The 20,525-nt window shown below is 33.6% G+C and overlaps 1 protein-coding gene across 1 annotated transcript in view; it reads right to left on the bottom strand.

Annotated features, from left to right (window-relative positions):
• LOC148602813 (uncharacterized) overlaps positions 1-20,525 on the bottom strand; it is a 55,669-nt gene that overhangs the window by 31,075 nt on the left and 4,069 nt on the right. The window lies entirely within an intron of this gene.

Below are 20,525 nucleotides of genomic sequence, written 5' to 3'. Positions count from 1 at the left end.
GCGATAAAACATACGTGTATATTATAAAGATTACTATATACAAAAACAGTAATACAAATGTACACATTGACAATTCATCATACAGGTACATGTACATACGCGAAGTCCCTTTTAATTTTATACAGGTCAATAACTATGCAAATGTGAGAAAAGACATCTTTCACCTCTATACCTCCTCGTTACTGGCTCCTCTCTGATAACAATAGACACGTGTTCCTTTAAAATAAAATCGATCTAAGTATTACACCGAAACTGCTGTCTAAAAAAAGAATGGCTTATAAACCATAAAAACAACCTCCTTACATCTCAGATGATTATGATGATTGTGTTTGTTGTCAACAAATTCAAACATTCGATTTTATAATGCATAGCCAAACTAAAAGGAGTCAATAATTACATGTTTTTATAACATGTATATTGTTAAACATGAAACTGATACAAATTTGCTGCATGCCACTTGTCTGCTTTTTACTAGATAAAAAGTGAGATAGTTCATAAACCTTTTGTATATTATGTCAAACATGTACATGTAACCACAGAGGCTTATTAGCGTCAACTAAAGTGTTTATTATTATATTTTTTTGCGTTATCATGCGAAATTCTGCATCTACAACATAAACGCGGAACATCCGCTACATATTTTGAATAAATATCTCGCAATACTTATACATCTTTAAAAAAAAGATAGCCAGACACATTGTTTTCGGTGCAAGCGAGAGTGTGAACTTTGGCTGTACGACTAGTTTAAAGGAGGGTCTGTTCGATTGGTAAAGTCTTTCTCGTCCTTTCTGCCGAAAGATGTTAAACCATATCATTAAATGGACAGGTATATGGATATTGTTATACCTAAACTTGCAAAGTAAGAATATGTCAAGATGTAGGGTGTCCGTACTTCCGTCAGTCCACACAATCTTCCTTCCTTATGCTATATAGGGGATGCATCTCGCATCTCTTATATCTTCAATTATTTTTTAAATGCTTAAAACATATTTTGGTTTCTCTTCCGACTATACATAGATGTACTTAAGATATAGAAAATTAATTGCAAATTAATTTAAAAAGATTGTTTGTTTGTTGGAGTTTAACGCCCGAGCAGCAATATTTCAGCTATATTCAGGCGATGAACATGAAGTGGATGATAAAATGAACATAAAATGATTATGAAATGAAAAATGGGATGGGACACAGGGATAATGGGGTAGAGAAATTTTGATTGCCACTGAAAATAGGGAGAGGTCGGTAGGGTCGGGCAATTTAGCCTCCTGTGTGGCGGAGCCCTATGGTTCCTACTCCGGGAGAATACCACAGTAGGGTTTTTAACGTGTGATGAACGTGGCATCTTTCCCAACACGGTGCACCACTATGGTTTGCGGTCAGGTTTTCTGTATTATAGCCTGACAACCTCAGCATGTAACACGCCAGGGGTAGCCCATTCCACCACCTGGGGCACACATCCCAGTTGCTCTGTGGGCAGAACGCCTAGACCCCGGCTAGGTTTCTGAGCACTATTTAGTCACCTTTTACGACAAGCTTAGCGCTGCTGCAGGCATATTCTTTTGACACCCGGATCTGCACGGGGCAAAAAAAGATGATACTATTCTTGACAGACATGATTTTAACCCATTTTCTTCTCTATATACATCCTTTTATATAATAACTATAATTTTTATTTTATAAAAAAAAACGCACACAACATAAAAAAACAAACAAAAGAAGAGAAAAGAAGAATTCTATTATTTTTATGTAATTAATCTATCACACGAACATTATATATCAACATGAATCTGTATAATAATGATACAACATTATCATTTTATACGGTACCATGTTTATCGCTTATGTGATTCAAGTAGAACATGTAGGTATTGTAATTTCGAGGATCGTAATTAATTCCACGTGCCGGGCCGATTGTACCGTATATTGTAAATTGTCTGAATAGCGTAAATACTCGTATACAATTTTATCTGGTATAATGATGACCGTCCCATACAGGTATCTAGTGTTTTCATCTGGTCCTGTGTGTACCCAGGACTCATTAGCGGTGTTAAGATGCACTGAACAAGAGTGTTTAAAAACGACTGGCTTCAGAGGTTACTACTAACGGGTTTTCAAGCTATAATCTGCACAATTTTGTTCACAATCTATGAAAGTAATATCTGTATTGTGATTTCGATGATCGTAATAAGTGCCACGAGCCAGGACCGGTTGCACGGTATATTGTATATTGGCTGAATAGCGTAAATACTAGTATACAATTTTCTATAGTATAATGATGAACGTCACATACAGGTACTTAGAATTTTTATCTGGTCTTGTGTGTACCCAGGACACCTGAGCGGTGTTACGATACACCGAAAAGCGATTCAGATTCTTTTTGAAAATAACGTCGGAGCTGAACAGGAGTATTTAAAATGGACGGGCTTCAGAGGTGACCACAAACGGGTTTTTAAGCTATAATCTGCACAATTTTGGGCAAAATTTTACATTTTTTAGTTGTTACTGATTCATTTTCTCAGCACAATATTGTTGGTTAAATCTAAGAGTATGTAGAATCTGTTGTCTACCCGAAAATGTGTGTATGCATGCATTGATTTAAATTAGGCAGAATAAATTGTATTTAATATATTTTTTTACTTCACACGCAGCGGTGAAACATCACATTTTTCAGTTAAAGTAGTTTTATTTGACTTTCTTTTCAAATTCTTCCATCCAAACTTTGATGTTTTCCATATCATAGAATCACTTTGAATGTTCTTTCCTATAACCTGAATAATTAGGTAAGTCTCCAAAAAAAATTATGCAAAAGGCAATTCATGCATAGAAGAGATACAGTGGATTTATCTTTGAATTCTTAAACTATGATTGTTGTCAGTCCTAAATTGTTAAATATGTGTTATCGAGACAGTTTGAGATTCATTTGAGACTGGTCAAGATTTCTTTAAGACTATTCAAGACTGGTAAGACTTTCATTCATACCACGTTTGGTTCCAATTGGCAAAGCAGTGTCAGAGAGAAGAGTTTTAAAAAGTGTTAAAGACGACGGATGCCAGATGATGGTAATAGCTCGCATGGCCTTGGTGAGCTCAAAAAGTAATAAATATGTGTTCAGCAAAAATTGTAAAAGATCAATATTTTGAAATAATCTATCTTTTTAGAAAAATACCTTTTTTCTGTTTTGTATTTTGTTGACAAATGTGTCGCCTTTCTGTTGACGCTGTATTTGCATTCCGGGAACAAGTGAGCATGTTCCACCCACGGATCATCACTAGACTCCAACCACTCAAGACCACCTCCACAATCGAAACATCGTATTAAGTCCGAATTCCCTGTATATAAATATTATTGTAATTTTTTTTTATGAAGAAAGATATTTTGCTACAATACAGTTCCCATTTTGTCCTTTGATTTTACCACTTTATCAAAATCAAATAATAAAAGAGACATGACACAAACATTTTATTTTTTAAATAAAATTGCATTTCTTTTGCCTCGCGAATTTTGAAATAAGACAACTTACATGGAGAATTTGACACAATACATATATCAAAATAGGCGACCCTAGGTGAGTTTATAGGAGCTTTAATTTCTGGTAGGAACACATTTTTTTATAGGTCAGTTAAAATATTTAATTTTAGCATAAGAGATTTGGAACACGAGAAAACTTCAGCACGAAACCTTTATGGTTTCGCAAATATAATTCATCAAAAAGCAATAGAAATAAACATGTTAGTATCATCCTATAGCTGTACTTGCGGGGTACTGATACATTTGTTAGGAGTACCGTACCGTAAAAAAGCATGAAATCTATATTTTCATTGAAGATCGAAATCGGAACAGTTTAAATCTCAGAATGCGAATTTAATTTACTATCTGTAAAAATCGTACATGATATAATAAAATATTTCTATTTGATCTTTGAAAAGAAGTGATGTCGTCTCTCTGTGGTGTCTACACTTCATACATGTAAAAGTTATATATTTCTGTCATTGTTTATCATTTTACTTCTCGAAGTTGTTTAAATTGATACAACTGTAAGTATATGTTCGCTGAGAAAACAAAACTTTCAATATTGTCACTCTCATTGGTAAAAATCATGTAAAAAGTGCAGAAGCTCCACGTATTTCAACCAGTCGATCTATGACTTGACAACCAATGACGTAGCACGGTCACGTGACAACGTGGCTAATTAAAATTCGTACGGCTTTGGTCATCGTCGACTTTGAATCAATTTATCTTCAATGAAATCATGTAAGTGATTACAAGGGGAGTTTTTATGATATAGATTAGGTGTAATAAATCAAATAAACCAAAAATTGGAAATGGATTTTTGTTTCTGTCATATCTCCTTTAATAATGTAAGATATAAACTTTACAATACAAAGTTTTAGCACATGTCTCATGTTGGATGCACCAGAATCAATAATTGCGTAAATATTATAATGATTGAATTGCATCTCTCTGTGCTTACAGCTTAATATATGACTTTTTTCTGTTTTCACATGTTCTCTTTTAGATATTGGATAGCGTGAACTTAATATTTCTATACATATTAAGAGTAATCAAGGGAACCAAGGTTATAGCGGTAATCAAAAGAATGTAATCCAGTGACAAAGACCCGACATGGAAAACAGACATACACAACAAAGAACGAAAAGTAACTAAAATCATAAATACAAAGTAACAAAAGTAAATGAGCAACTCGGACTCCACTAAAAACTGGGAGCATGGACTAGGTGCATCGGTAGTGTAAGCGTCCTCTGCTTTTCTAGAAACACACGCCGAGTTGCTCATAAAAAGTCAAGTCCGGAATAGACAAACGAGGAAAGGAAAACTATGACCCATTGAATAAATCAGTTCTCATGGTGCTGATGGATACACCATAACGATCCACGAGTTCATGATGACGACCATAAAACTTCTGTAGTGATGACTTAATCTTGTAACAACATAATCCTGTTCCAGAAGACTATTTGTTAAAGTTCTAGCGCGATACAAAAAGTCTGCGTAGTTTCGGCAAGCTCTGGCATGACGTATGAGTTGTGATATGAACACTCCATACGCAGGAGCCGAAGTGATGTTGCCACAGATGAAAGGAAAGTGGACAATTCTGAATGAAAAGTCATCACGTTTGTCGTAAAGTTTGGTCAATAGTTTTCCTTTACCATCGATTTATAAGTGTAGGTCAAGATATGAGGCTGACTGCACAGTGTCTGTAGTATCCTTTATCTCAAGTTCTTTTGGGTAGATGCGATGTATCAAATCCCCGAAATTAGGATTGTTTAAAGATAATACGTCATCTATATAGCGGAAACTGAGATTGAAGGATCTAGCCAAACGATATTCTTTCTTTCTGATCAGATCATCTATAAAGTCAGCCTCAAAAATGTATGCGTTATAAAACAATGAATTTTTGCGTATCTAAATCAGAATAAAAGTAATCATATATATATATATATATATATATATATATATATATATATATATATATATATATATATATATATATATATATATATATATATGTGCTTACTTTAACATGTATAAACGTCTCAGAATTTTACGACTATATTCGCTACACTGCTCCATCGGATCAAATTAATACAGGGAAGATAACGTAAACTGATAGAAGGGTCTTTTATAGTCTAGCTGGTCGAGTGGACTAGTTGAAAGCTGGTGTAAAAACTTCATGGAGTTCAAGTATAGATTTAATGACTGGATTGGTGTATCCGAGAAATCACCCGAAGACGAAGAAAACAGCCACATAGAATAGTACAGCAATATCAAAATTACGCTTCTTGGAGATAAAAGTGACAATTTGATTGACAGCACAAATCAAACTTTTCATGAGCCCGGATGTAATATTTCAGAGGAGCACAGCAAACGATTCAGTGTCCAACATCAGCAATATAGATTCAGCATTTCAGCGCAAGGCGTCTACACTGCAAGAGGGATTTGATTTGCCTAAACCCTAGTTACTGATATTTGATGGAAAACCAATAGACTATAGTAAATTTATAAAGAATTTTGAAACACATCTAGAAAGTAGAGTCAGTAACAATAGCTTCAGAAGGTTATAAGCGTGCTAGATCAATTTTACATTTACGCTGTGGTAGATCACATTTAACAGCTAGGTCATATATAAACTTATAAATGGTTCGCAAATCAAAACACATGATGTAGAGTCACTTTCTAAGTTATCGCTTTGAAATGCTGAAATGTGAAATCACTTTGTCTCCATTAGTTTATATATCAGACATTGATAATTCAGATATTTTGAGAAAAATTGTCAAAGGTTTGTCTATGCATTGGAGGGTGAAATGGGTGGATATTGCTCATTGTATTACAGAGTCAGGTAGACAACCACGATTTTCAGATTGGTCAAAGTTTATTAACCAGAAATCCCGCATAGCTGCGTCTATGTATAATTTTTTTCTCAAGAGAATAAAAGCAGATTTTAAATGTAAACATGAAGTCAAGGAGAAAGTATTCACATTTACTCTGAATGATACACATGTAAATAAGAATTTGAGATCAGAAAAGAAGTGTCTGTGTTGTTAAGGTACATGTAGATTTATAGAAAACTGTGACAAATTTAAGTCAATGTCTTTAACAGAAAGAACTAAATTTGTTAGTAAGTTGACATTATGTTACAATTGTTTACGTGGTAAGAATTTTGCTAAAGATTGTAGAAAGCCTAAAACATGCACTGTTTCAAATTGTTGTAATGATTATACTTCATAAATGGGTAAAATCTGACGTTGATCACGACACTACGGTAGTTCGCGTCCACTGTACCACTAGCGAGTCAAACGTTAAGAACTTTCTAGGAATCGAACCCGTTGTAGTTAAGGGCTCAAACGGAAATACATGTACTACATATACACTGATTGACGATGGCGCAGACAAGATTTTGTGTGACAACTGTTTAGATGAGAAGTGAAGTAGCACTCCAGCTAAGAATCATGCAAAATGTGATTCATGAGTAAAAAGCCTACATATTTTTATTTTTGAGATTTTGTTAAACAGAAATTAACATTCAGTTTTTCATATACCCCGTGTTCTTAAGAGATAAAAATTATATAGAATGCACTGCAAACGACACTCAAATACAATAGAATCTATTGGATTTTCAAAGTTGATTATCTCCTAAGATCAGGCAGATTTGAATGAATAATTACCTATTTCATGGTATAGACCCATAAAACAACTTAATTACAAAAATAAAAATATGTAGCCTTTTTTGGGGTGTATCACATTTTTTTTCAAATTTTGCATGATTCTTACAAAGACACATACTTAAATGTTAAAAACCGACCGGTTTCGTTTAGCATGACAACAGCCACTTCACAGAAGGTTAAACATGATGGACGAGAACTTGATATTAAAGCTAAGTCAATTAGTAATAAAGGAGATGAAATAGATTTGACGAAAGTTTGGTAGACCGATTTCCCTTAAATCAGTCGCAAAAGCCCGAGATCTACGAAAGTTTCATCATCTCGCCGATATCAAAATACCGGAAATTAACAGTTGCGAAATCTTATTGCTGATAGGTACCGATACGCCGACAGCACGCATACCGTTAGAAGTACGTTCTGGAAAGTAGCATGGATCAGTATGCAATTTGTAATCAATTAGGCTGGATAATCAGGTTGCAAATTATAGTGACTGTCAAAGAGAATGAAGTTTCAATTGGTACGAAATGTGTATGGTATTTACCGTATCAATCAATTACAATCTTCCAAGTTGTTAAGGAGGAGGTACAGACAACGTATTAGACCCAGATTTGCTAAAATAAAATACCTACGTTCACCAGCCGTTATGTCTACAATGTTTGCCCAAGCATAAAATCCTGATTATGCACATTCTAATATCGTAATTAACATGCCACCAAGCTTCATAACATTTCTGGATGTCGTCGAGAAGAAGTTGCGGACAAATCATCAGACCAAGTTTTGCTGAAAAATGCCTAAGTACCTCATCATCATACTGACAGTATGCATATCTCCATGTTGTTGTGTTACATTCCTCAAAGTTTCATTAAAATTCTGCAAACCGCTTAGAAATTAGTTGCAAACTGACAAACGGACAGCCATGGTGAAATCTATTTACCCCAAAGTTTGTTTGTAGGGGTATAGTTAAGTTTTAATGTTGTGTCAATACTTCTTAAATTTAAACGTGTTCAAAATTGAATCAAAAGTGTGTATGAATTATATCATAATTGCCCAAGAGATGAGGTAAAAATACTTGGATGAAATTGCAAGCACACAAATTGTTCTATTGTTAGGTGTTACTCAATATACTTGCATACTAAATTTGTATTTATATCTTTTGAGGTTTAGCGGGGTTAAAATGGTTTTTGTCATTTATTTGAATATAATGGAGTAAGTTTTAAATATTGTATATTATGTGTGGAGGAATTTAAATGTTTTTTAATTTCTACAACCATTATAACTAACAAATTTATATATAAGTAAGATTCATTGAAATAGTTTTGGGGGACTTACATTACTTATTCGCTTTTGATTTCTATGTATGTTTTCAAGGTTGGATCCGGGGAAAGGAAAAGGGACATTAGCCTGCCTTTTATGAAATTCAAAATCGAAAAAAAGTGAATACTCAGACAAGAAATGTATAGTTCAATTAATTTACCTATTCAATTGTATTATCAAAACTGTAGGTGTTCACTGATATTATCATAATATCAAAGATTCATCCCATTTGATTTTACATATATGAAACTAAGGGTATTATTTTACTTGTTTGGGAACCATAATTTAAGCACCTTGTCCGCCCATCTTTTACATTTTTCGTAACAGTTTTCAGGTTCCTTGTTAATCTACTTCCTGTTTATCGATCAACTTCATAAATTTTTCAGGCAGTACAGTATGGAAATTTTCGTATCAGATTTTTCAGCTTCCGTATGAAGGAATCTTAATATATTTGGTATATTGCTTTTTTTATTTTGCCTTGTACTATCTCTCCCCTTTTCATGTTCCTCTCTCATCTATTATCGGCTAAGTGCCTTGATTCTTTTCATGGTTGAGTGGAGGAATTCTTAGTGCGATCTTTTGTGCAAACTCTTGTTTAATTTTTGATTATGGGGATTGGGGCAAATTAGGGAAATGTCTGAATGAAATAAAATTTTCATTCAGTTCTTTAAATAGTTTCAATCTGTATTAGAATCTTATTCTGTGTCAAATTTTATGACGATCTAAACTCTGACCAGTATTCAGCTTGAATGGTGTACCTACCCGTACTTGACAAATCTTTTCAAAGTTGAACTCTGCGGTCGTTGTACGATTTAATTGATGTATTTGCAACTCTATTTTGTTAACGCATCATATTTGATCTTTTTTTTTTCTTTTGAATGATTTAGCAACGTCGGATAGATGTGATGCTCTGAAGCATAAATCGCTCAAAATTGTTCTGTTTGAAGTGGCGTACATCAGTAATGACTTAAAAAATAAAAAAAGCGGTTGTTTAAAACTTACAATGCAGATACAAAGCGTATATTAAAAAGTATCGCGTATTCCTTAAGTCGATATATAAAAGAGATAGTTTAAACTATTACATTGATATGTTGAAAGCAGCTTTAATATATTTTATTTATTTGCCTTAAACTAGATGAAAAAAATACGGAATTACAAGAAACATTTTTGTTTTGCTTTATACAATGTTATTTACTATGTTTTTTTTTAAAAGCACAATGCACACTTTTGTTTAATTCCATTGACAAAACTGGTGCGTTTGGTTTTATTATACTGCTTAAATAGTCCTTTTTCATATTCCCGTCTTTGGCTTTGTTTTTTTTTTTAAGATTTTAAGCAAAGGTGAGTAACTTTCTACAAAATTGTCATCCGACAGACTTGTTTGCTGTCAAATTGGAGGAACGGACAGCAGTAGTCTTTAAATTCCAATATTCAATTTATAAGAGCCGCGGTTAATACTTGGATACTTTTAAATAACTTATTGCAAACCATTCAGGTACTTAACGAACTGGAAATGGTCTATGTTTCCAAGAAAAATGTTTACTGTTTTCCTTTTTCTCAAAAAGACCGCAAACCAGGTTGTCGGATGTTGGTGGGTTACGTCCCTTTGAAAAAAAAAACTTGTTATTTGGTTTACTTTCGATCAGTATAAAAAAAACGACTATAGAGATGCATGATAAAGTAATAGGTTACAAGGTTTTAACTTAAAAGCGACACTAAAGGAGCTTTTCCATTATAAGGATCGTCTGAGGTGCACCACAGATTCGTGTTTCATTATTAGTTTGTATTCAGTATCAAACAAACCGGGAGTAGAATAAGTAGAAGAAAAGTAGAAAAGCGAAAGATATATATAAATATAAAATTCCCTAAATGACTGTTTTATGATTAGATTTGTATAAATCACGAACATAAATGAAAATAAAACATGTAATTTATAACATGTACTGTCGATGTTTTTAATATGACATAATCATAAAAGGTACGACCAACTACTTAGGAAAGCGCCTGTTTTATGATTAGAATACTACAGTCATGGGATGTGGAGGAAGCAAGATGAAAGCAAAACCAACTAAATCGCTTTCAGAAAATACAAACTCGCAAATTGTAAGTGGAGAGCAGAGAAATCTGCAATTAGAACCATTTGAATCAGCACAAGTACCAATTCAAGAAAGCAAAATAATTAATACAAGATCAACCAGCCCTTTTATAGATTTTTTAGATTGTATTATAAAAATATGGATAGAAGACGAAAACACAATATGGGCGGCGACACCGTATTCAATTTTCAGATTTCAGGATGATGAAATTTCAACCGTGGAGTATAAATGTATACTTGATGGTGATACAGGTAAAATCATGTCGTTTGCAATTATTACAATTGAAGAAACATTGTTTATAAATGAATTCAATTTATTGTTATGGCAAGCGCCGGACAGTTTAAAGTCCATAACATCCAAACCAACTCATCCCGGCTTTTTACCTATAGATATATGTAAATATCATAGTAGACAACTTCTGATTTTAGCTACAATAAAGGTTATATTAGGACCTTTTTACCAGTACCTCGTCTGCAGATATGATGATAATCAGGACATGTCAGAGTTCATTAAACTTGACTTGCAACTATATACTCCTACTTTCGATTTTAGAGCTGCAGAAAATATTAATGGGGACGTGTGTGTAATAATGACAAGCACTCCTTTTCTCATTTTCAATTAATATGGAACATTGCAATTACGGCTGAATAAAATAATTGACCCGATCGATATTTGTTGCAATGAAAAAAGAGATATTTATGTGGGCTGTGGAGGACGTTTACATGTTTTCAACATTCAATATGAAAACTTGGAGCATGGACCAGACGCACCGGTAGGGTAAGCGTCCTCTGCTTTTCAAGAAACACCCGTCGAGTTGCTCATAAAAAGTCAAGTCCGGAACAGACAAACGAGGATGGAAAACTATGCCACATTGAAAATAAATCAGTTTTTATGGCGCAGATGGATACATCATAACGATCTTCCCCGATCGACCCAAATGTTTAGTACATTTACAATTAAACTATCGATTTCGCACATAAAAGGATGCCTAATGAATGTCAGTAGGCTAAAAACCACTAATTCCACTTTCCATAGGCTTCTATGCTAATTTCACAATATTCAATGGCTTCTCTGGACTTTACCTTAACTTTAACCTGCAGAGGACTATATATCAGCATGATTCTACATATGTCAGCTCACAATCCTCAGAATGGCATGTGGGGTTAGCAGACTTGCAGTGCAGTACTGGTCACCGGAAGTGAAGGGTCTATAAATAGCATGGGAAATCCCAGTGTTTTCACAAGACAGGGGTATATTTAAAAATCATTATGGAGATTAGGCTTCACATCACAAGAAGCAAAATGCATCTATAAAATGTACAGAAATGTTTTTCCTTTCAGAAACTGTTTAAATTTTTAAAATAAGATGAGAACTTTTTTCACAGCACTATGAGGAACAGGGGTAATTTCTGCGTAGGACTATTTTTGCGTACGTTCCGAATGCTCATTGGTTGAATTGGTGGTCTGTAACCTAAAGGGTCACTTTTTGTCTTAGAAAAAAATAAATAACTATACAGGTATCTTCCTACACACATACTGAATGCATTTGCGAAGTTTCAGTGAAATATTTGATTTTTAAATATAGGGTAACCAAGTTGTGTGAGCAAAAAAGTGACAATATTCTACCATACTTAAATGCATTAAATATTTGCAAAGAACTTTTTCTGACTTTTCAAATAAAAAATATCAATCACAACTTGTTTTTTAACAATATTAATGAAGAAATAGTTTTAAAAGTAATCATTTTCTAAAAAATTGGTCTATTTTTAAAAATTTATTTCTGACATGCCTCCCCCTTTTTCTTCATCACATGTCAAAAATCCTAAATCTTTAAATTTTCACAAAAGGTGATATATTTGGCTTTAAATTTGTAAATACAGTGTTTTCACATTAAAACATGACCAGTAAAGGGCACCCAAAGCAAAAAAAGTACTCAATAATGGATTTTCCATGTTGCCATAGGGGAATGCTGATATGGCCTTAACCGCAGTAATGAAAGTGAGTTTTTCCTCATTTCTAACCTAATTTTTGCTCAAATCTACACAAAACTTGATTTCAAGTGCTTATTACCACCATATTTAGGTAAATATAGCCCTCAAAGTTTAATATTTGATATTTTTACTAAATTTTCTACACTTTTTACAAGATAGGACATAAAAATCAGCCAAAAAGACCAATTTTCCATAATTTGGACCTATAACTTAAAAAAATGCATATTTTGAAGGATTTTTGTAGTGTATTCCTCTCATGGCAAAGTTAACAAGATCTTCAAGTAGTTTAAAGCTATTTCAAGAAACTTTTCATTTTGCCATGGCTTCAACTTAAGGCTAAAAACCACTAATTCCACTTTCCATAGGCTTCTATGCTAATTTCACAATATTCAATGGCTTCTCTGGACTTTACCTTAACTTTAACCTGCAGAGGACTATATATCAGCATGATTCTACATATGTCAGCTCACAATCCTCAGAATGGCATGTGGGGTTAGCAGACTTGCAGTGCAGTACTGGTCACCGGAAGTGAAGGGTCTATAAATAGCATGGGAAATCCCAGTGTTTTCACAAGACAGGGGTATATTTAAAAATCATTATGGAGATTAGGCTTCACATTACAAGAAGCAAAATGTACAGAAATGTTTTTCCTTTCAGAAACTGTTTAAATTTTTAAAATAAGATGAGAACTTTTTTCACAGCACTATGAGGAACAGGGGTAATTTCTGCGTAGGACTATTTTTGCGTACGTTCCGAATGCTCATTGGTTGAATTGGTGGTCTGTAACCTAAAGGGTCACTTTTTGTCTTAGAAAAAAATAAATAACTATACAGGTATCTTCCTACACACATACTGAATGCATTTGCGAAGTTTCAGTGAAATATTTGATTTTTAAATATAGGGTAACCAAGTTGTGTGAGCAAAAAAGTGACAATATTCTACCATACTTAAATGCATTAAATATTTGCAAAGAACTTTTTCTGACTTTTCAAATAAAAAATATCAATCACAACTTGTTTTTTAACAATATTAATGAAGAAATAGTTTTAAAAGTAATCATTTTCTAAAAAATTGGTCTATTTTTAAAAATTTATTTCTGACATGCCTCCCCCTTTTTCTTCATCACATGTCAAAAATCCTAAATCTTTAAATTTTCACAAAAGGTGATATATTTGGCTTTAAATTTGTAAATACAGTGTTTTCACATTAAAACATGACCAGTAAAGGGCACCCAAAGCAAAAAAAGTACTCAATAATGGATTTTCCATGTTGCCATAGGGGAATGCTGATATGGCCTTAACCGCAGTAATGAAAGTGAGTTTTTCCTCATTTCTAACCTAATTTTTGCTCAAATCTACACAAAACTTGATTTCAAGTGCTTATTACCACCATATTTAGGTAAATATAGCCCTCAAAGTTTAATATTTGATATTTTTACTAAATTTTCTACACTTTTTACAAGATAGGACATAAAAATCAGCCAAAAAGACCAATTTTCCATAATTTGGACCTATAACTTAAAAAAATGCATATTTTGAAGGATTTTTGTAGTGTATTCCTCTCATGGCAAAGTTAACAAGATCTTCAAGTAGTTTAAAGCTATTTCAAGAAACTTTTCATTTTGCCATGGCTTCAACTTAAGGCTAAAAACCACTAATTCCACTTTCCATAGGCTTCTATGCTAATTTCACAATATTCAATGGCTTCTCTGGACTTTACCTTAACTTTAACCTGCAGAGGACTATATATCAGCATGATTCTACATATGTCAGCTCACAATCCTCAGAATGGCATGTGGGGTTAGCAGACTTGCAGTGCAGTACTGGTCACCGGAAGTGAAGGGTCTATAAATAGCATGGGAAATCCCAGTGTTTTCACAAGACAGGGGTATATTTAAAAATCATTATGGAGATTAGGCTTCACATTACAAGAAGCAAAATGTACAGAAATGTTTTTCCTTTCAGAAACTGTTTAAATTTTTAAAATAAGATGAGAACTTTTTTCACAGCACTATGAGGAACAGGGGTAGTTTCTGCGTAGGACTATTTTTGCGTACGTTCCGAATGCTCATTGGTTGAATTGGTGGTCTGTAACCTCAGTATTGATCACGTGTATCACTTGCGGTGCAGACAACCAGTTCACCAGACCTCATTCCCCAATATAAGAAGTTTTTCGCATCAAGTTAGAACAATTTTAATTCCGAAAATCTACATTTTCATTTTCATGATGTTCTTATAACAGCCTGTTTCTTTTCTTTAATTAGTTTCGTTAACTTTGATCAATTTAATTTCATGTTTTGTCTGATTACTAAATCTAATGAATGACTGTTAATTGCTTCTCCAAAATCAATGCCTAAGAATTACCCTTTATTGACGTGCCTTAAGTATCTTACAATATTCACATTCCCAAAATTCATTAGGACTGTCTGTATTTTAGAACCATTGTCAACTTATTTATGTTAAGTTCGTCGCTTATGTCAATAAATGGTAATTTTAATGGTAATTTTCTACTAGAAAATAACAAAATATCATTTTATGAGCTAATTATATCTACATTGATCGGATCAGTAATTTACAAAGCTAGCACCCGATAATTCTTAGATAAAACAGACGTGTAGAACAGCATTATCTTCACAACGATTTCAAACATTCATGTAAACCGATCGACTGTAATACAGACCACGCAGTTTTGCATAAAGCCATTTCTGCTTTTCAGACGCATGTTGCTATGCTGTTCCTCTGCTACTAATCACTGATTAAAAGCCAAATACCGTGTAACCGATTTGACCATAAGATAAAGGGGAACAATGATAGAATGCGGAATCATCACATTTTATGAACTGGGAAGTTTTTCTCCAATTATCATGAATGTATATGAAGAGGGGGAGTTTAGCGCCCTGTAAAACCTCGATTTAACCCACCCTTTCGTGAAATACCTATACCAAGTTAGGACCATTGCGGTGCCGGCTAATCTGGTTGTGTGATATTTATTTTGCCAGATTTATTTTGGATTTGACTTGACTTGATTTTAAGTCGTTGTAGTGTTCGGTAATTTTGTCCAAAAGTAAAGTAGAAATATTGCTCAATCAATTAAAGAAATATTGCACATTATAAGAAAATACTTATCTATGTTTGAACAGTTTAAAACACATAAACATGTCAAGAATATGATATATAAAACAATAAAATGAAATAAAAATAATACTGATCCCGGTTACCGTCGATTGATAGAAATAAATCATAACCAATTACTATTTAGGGAAATCATTCCTAAAATGTCATTATAAAGCTAATACGTACTAAACATTGATTGCTAAATTGTATATAATATTGGCTTAGTTTTATATTTGTTCCAAGCAACAATGGGATGCGGAGCAAGTTCGGTAAAACAGAAAAACCGGGTTGTCACTACAATTCCAAATACAGAAGACATTTTGGAGTCTGATACAGGATCAATAGATTCTACTAATAATTCACATTCAAGCTTAAGAATAAGACAACCTTCTGTAGAGGAAAACCGACATTCAGGCGTTCAGTTCATCGTGCAACAAACAACTTTAGGTGCCATATTCGAAGAACAAAGTAGAATTCGCCAAGCACAAAACACATCGAATACATTGTATACTAAATAATAGTAAAGTGATTGCTTATTTAGAATAGATATCACAGTAGTGGATTTAGAAGTTTGAACAAGGTAATAAAAGAGAATAGTTTGAATGCAATGTAGTGAAATCAGTGGGCTAATTGAACAATCGAACTATCACCATCTAAGGAATTCTGTCGGTATAGATTCCGAATGATGGACCTTTTCGTCAGTAAATTTACAAGGAAATATATTACAACAGCTGGTAATTGAGGCTTACAAAAGTCATGAATTAAAAAAAAATATGTGTTTGCAGTAAATCATCATAGGAATAATTATCATTATTTAAACACACAGTGGAAACTGCTAATGCAACTCCTGCATATTTATAAATATGATATAGTAGTCGGTTTTGTCTTGAATTTAAAGGAAATAGGCTCACCAAAACAGTTTTAGTCTAATTTAATAGAATCCATGTCAACATGCATTGTTTAATATGAAAGCCTCTTTTATTATTTTAATTAATTGATAAGTATTAAAGGAGACGTGACACAAAAATATCATTTTATAAACGTTTATATTTATAAAAACTATAGTATGTGTAGATACGAGTGTAATAAACGTTTTCTCATCAAGTTGAAATAATTTTTGTTTTCACGACGACCTAATTAAAATACATAAATGAAAACCAGAAGTAAAGCAAAATTACCATATACGGATATACGGAAGTGCTACGCCATTGGTTCTCAATCTCCATTTGGGTACATTGAAAATGTACATACGTGCCCGAAGATATTAATAAATCTTCGAGAATAGCTTGTATATATGATGCTGAGTGGTCAAATGATCTGTACATGGGTGAATAATCGTGTTTTAAAAGTAAGAAGACTCGTTTTCTGTCAGCTTTACATTTTCGTTAGGCAAAAATCCCCGCGTGGTGAATGAACAACTACTTTGCACGCTAGTTTTAGGACTTGAACTGAAGGGTACAACTACAATAGTGACACTGTATTGTTGTTTATTTGTCGCCAGGTTATATTGAACTAAAAACTGGGAACATGGACCAATTGCACCAGTAGAGTAAGCGTCCTCTACTTTTTTAGAAACACCCGCCGAAATGCTCATAAAAATTGAAGTCCAAGGTAGACGATAGAGGAAAGGAAAGCTAAGTATATACTCGCTGGCACACCAAAACTTTCAGTATTTTCACTCTCAGTTGTAGAAATCATGTGAAAATGCAAAAGACCCACGCATTCCAACCACTCGATCAATGAATTGCGAACCAATGACATAACACGGTCACGTGGCCATATGGCCATTGAAAATCCGTACGGCTTAGACTTTGAATTAATGTATCTTCAATTAAACGACGTACATTGTAAATGACAACAAGATGCGTTATATATATATATAGAAGGGTCTGAAAAATTCCCAACGATGTTAGAACCGTCAAATTTGCGAAGCAAATTATTGGTCGTTTCCTCCGCGGGACTCGAACTCGTACCGCTGTGACATCTATATATATATCTAAATCATTTAAACAAAATTAAACACAGGAGGCTGTTTCCCTAGCATGCGTCAAGATTATAACGTATCTGTGACACTAATCTTTTCTTGGTACATGTACTATCATGTAATCTTTATCTTACCATGAGGTAATACTGAAAAAAAATTTGTGTGAGGTAGAAAATATAATTCAAAACAAATGTATGGTGAAAAATATAAAACAAAATCAACGTTCGTGTACAAAAATTAAAACAGAGAATTGAAGATAGTTTTTTTTTAATACAATATTATTTGAGACAGCATGGAAGGTTACCGGGCAAAAGCTAGATGTATAGCTTGTTTATGACAAAAACAAAAATCATGATAATAAATTAAATTTGCTCTTTGTTTGCATTGTATTAAAATTTCAAATTCAAGAATATAGACTTCTTTTATTAAATCAGATTAGTGTTCGACAATTATGTTGTTACCCTTATTTGCAAAAAAGAAATCGTTTTCTGTTGTAAAATGCCTTTACAATTTTCCATCAAATACAATTGGTCTTTCAAATAAATATTTGAAGCAAATGCGTCTGTCCATGACATGGCTGGTTAAAAAGATAAAGCACTTCAATTATATAGTTAAACACCGTCCTGTCATTATCTTGTTTTTGAAGAAAGTAAATAAATGGTAAAGTTAAGTTTCTAAAAAGAGGTCCAAAAGGAACACGATGTTGATAGCCCCTCTCCTCCCAAAAAGTACTTAAAAACATTATGCACTTGATATAGTAAATCGAACCTTTTTTTTTCTTTTAAATAAGATGTTATACTCTTTATCCATAAAAATAAAGGTACGCGTTACGTACCCTCCATTAAAATCACACTGAAACTTGTCTTAACCGATCGCTAAACTGAAACCTGTTTAAACCAGGCACTATTTAAAGTTCATTTATATCAAATTAGGTGTATTTTTAAAAAGAGTTATCAAGGAAACCAAGATTCTATCGGAATGCAATCCAGGGGCAACGACCAGGCATGGAAAATAGACAAACACAACAAAGAAAATAAAGTTACCAAAGTCAATGAGCCACTCAGACTCCACTGAAAACTGGGAGCATGGACCTGGTGCACCGGTAAGGTAAGCTTCCTCTGTTTTTCCTCGGTAAACCGAACATATGCCTAAATTGAACCTATTATAATGTTCAAAATTGGTTTGGTTAAATCAGGTTTCAACGGACAATCCGCCTTCGTGCGGGTCAGAGTGTCAAAATATCCGGGGTACATATTACAAAATTTGCATGATTCTGACTAAGACTACTTCTTAATACTTAATTACATCGTTCGGTTCTAGCACACAATCTTTACAAATTAACCTTTTGTTAATTCTATAGATATTATGTCCATAACACTGGGCATAACAGCACAACATAGCCTTAACATATATAAAAGCAAAATTCAAATACACAAAATATTAGAGGAAGCTACCGATCATTTCCTGTGTCGGTTTCGGCCGGTTAAACACGTAAAACGTAAATGGGTCCAACATATGACAAGCAAATTTAAACACGATAAAAAACGATACAACTCAGTTAACATAACCGTTTTTTAAGGCTAAAACTAGCCGGCCAAAGAGAGATTAAAGTTCAGATTGTCTTTGTAAGAACCCGAAAGTTACCAGCTTATGTACATGATACAAGTATCTTTCTCGATAGACTATAACCGTATAGAAAAGCTGTGTTGTTAACCAAATGTCATTTATGCGGGTGTCAGTACTCTAGATTCGAAAACAGTGTCTTATAGACGCCAGGCCATAAAACGACAAACTATTTTTTTACTAATAAAAACACATTTGTTGTACTTGTTGTCGTACTAAGTATACTCCAAAGGTTACTAACAACTTGTGCCCAATCAATTTGAACCAATACACCATATTTGAAATCCATCCGTTCACCGAGAGCCGAGATGTTTGTGATGTAAATTTTGTCATCGCTTCATATAGTTGAAAATTTCAAAATATCACACAACAGGAAGTTTATATGAGACAGCACCTAAAACCAACTATTATGTATGATCTATCTTTATAAAACCACATACTAAATTTGAGACCAATCCATTTATTTGGATCCGAGATAACTCCGACGACGTATTATTTGTTTTCGATCTACCTAGCAGTATAGATCAGATTGTGAACAAAAAGCGTATAAAAGTATTGTACAACTGCTATTCAATGATTTAAGATATTGTTTCCCCTTGGATTATATAATATAAAAGAGTAATCAAGGGAACCAAGGTTATAGCGGTAATCAAAAGAATATAATCCAGGGACAATGACCAGACATGTAAAACTGACATACACAACAAAGAACATATAGTAACTAAAATCATACAAACAAAGTAACAAAAGCAAATGAGCAACTCGGACTCCACTGAAAACTGGAAGCATGGACCAGGTGCGCCGGTAGGGTAAGCGTCCTCTGTTTTTCTACAAACACCCGCCGAGTTGCTTATTAAAAGTCAAATCCGGGGTAGACAAACGAGGAAAGGAAAACTGTGACTCGTTGAAAAAATCCATTTTCATGGTGCAGATGGATACACCATAACGATCCACGAGTTCATGATGGCTACCATAAAACTTCTGTAGTGATGACTTCAATCTTGTAGCAACATAACCCTGTTCCAGAAGCTTATTTGTTAGAGTTCTAGCGCGATACAAAAAGTTCTTGCATAACGTATGAGTTGTGATATGAACACTCCATACGCAGGTGCTAAATGGATGTTGCCACAAATGAAAGGAAAGTTGACAATATTGAATGAAAAGTCATCACGTTTGTCGTAAAGTTTGGTCAATAGCTTCCCCTTACAATCGATTTTTAAGTGTAGGTCA

Source organism: Perna viridis, chromosome 11 (assembly GCF_037379345.1).
Source record: "Perna viridis isolate PV_CMFRI_1.1 ecotype Kerala chromosome 11, ASM3737934v1, whole genome shotgun sequence".
NCBI classification, from domain to species: domain Eukaryota; kingdom Metazoa; phylum Mollusca; class Bivalvia; order Mytilida; family Mytilidae; genus Perna; species Perna viridis.
Note: the sequence above shows the minus strand (reverse complement) of the source record. Positions and strands in the feature narration are given on the sequence as shown.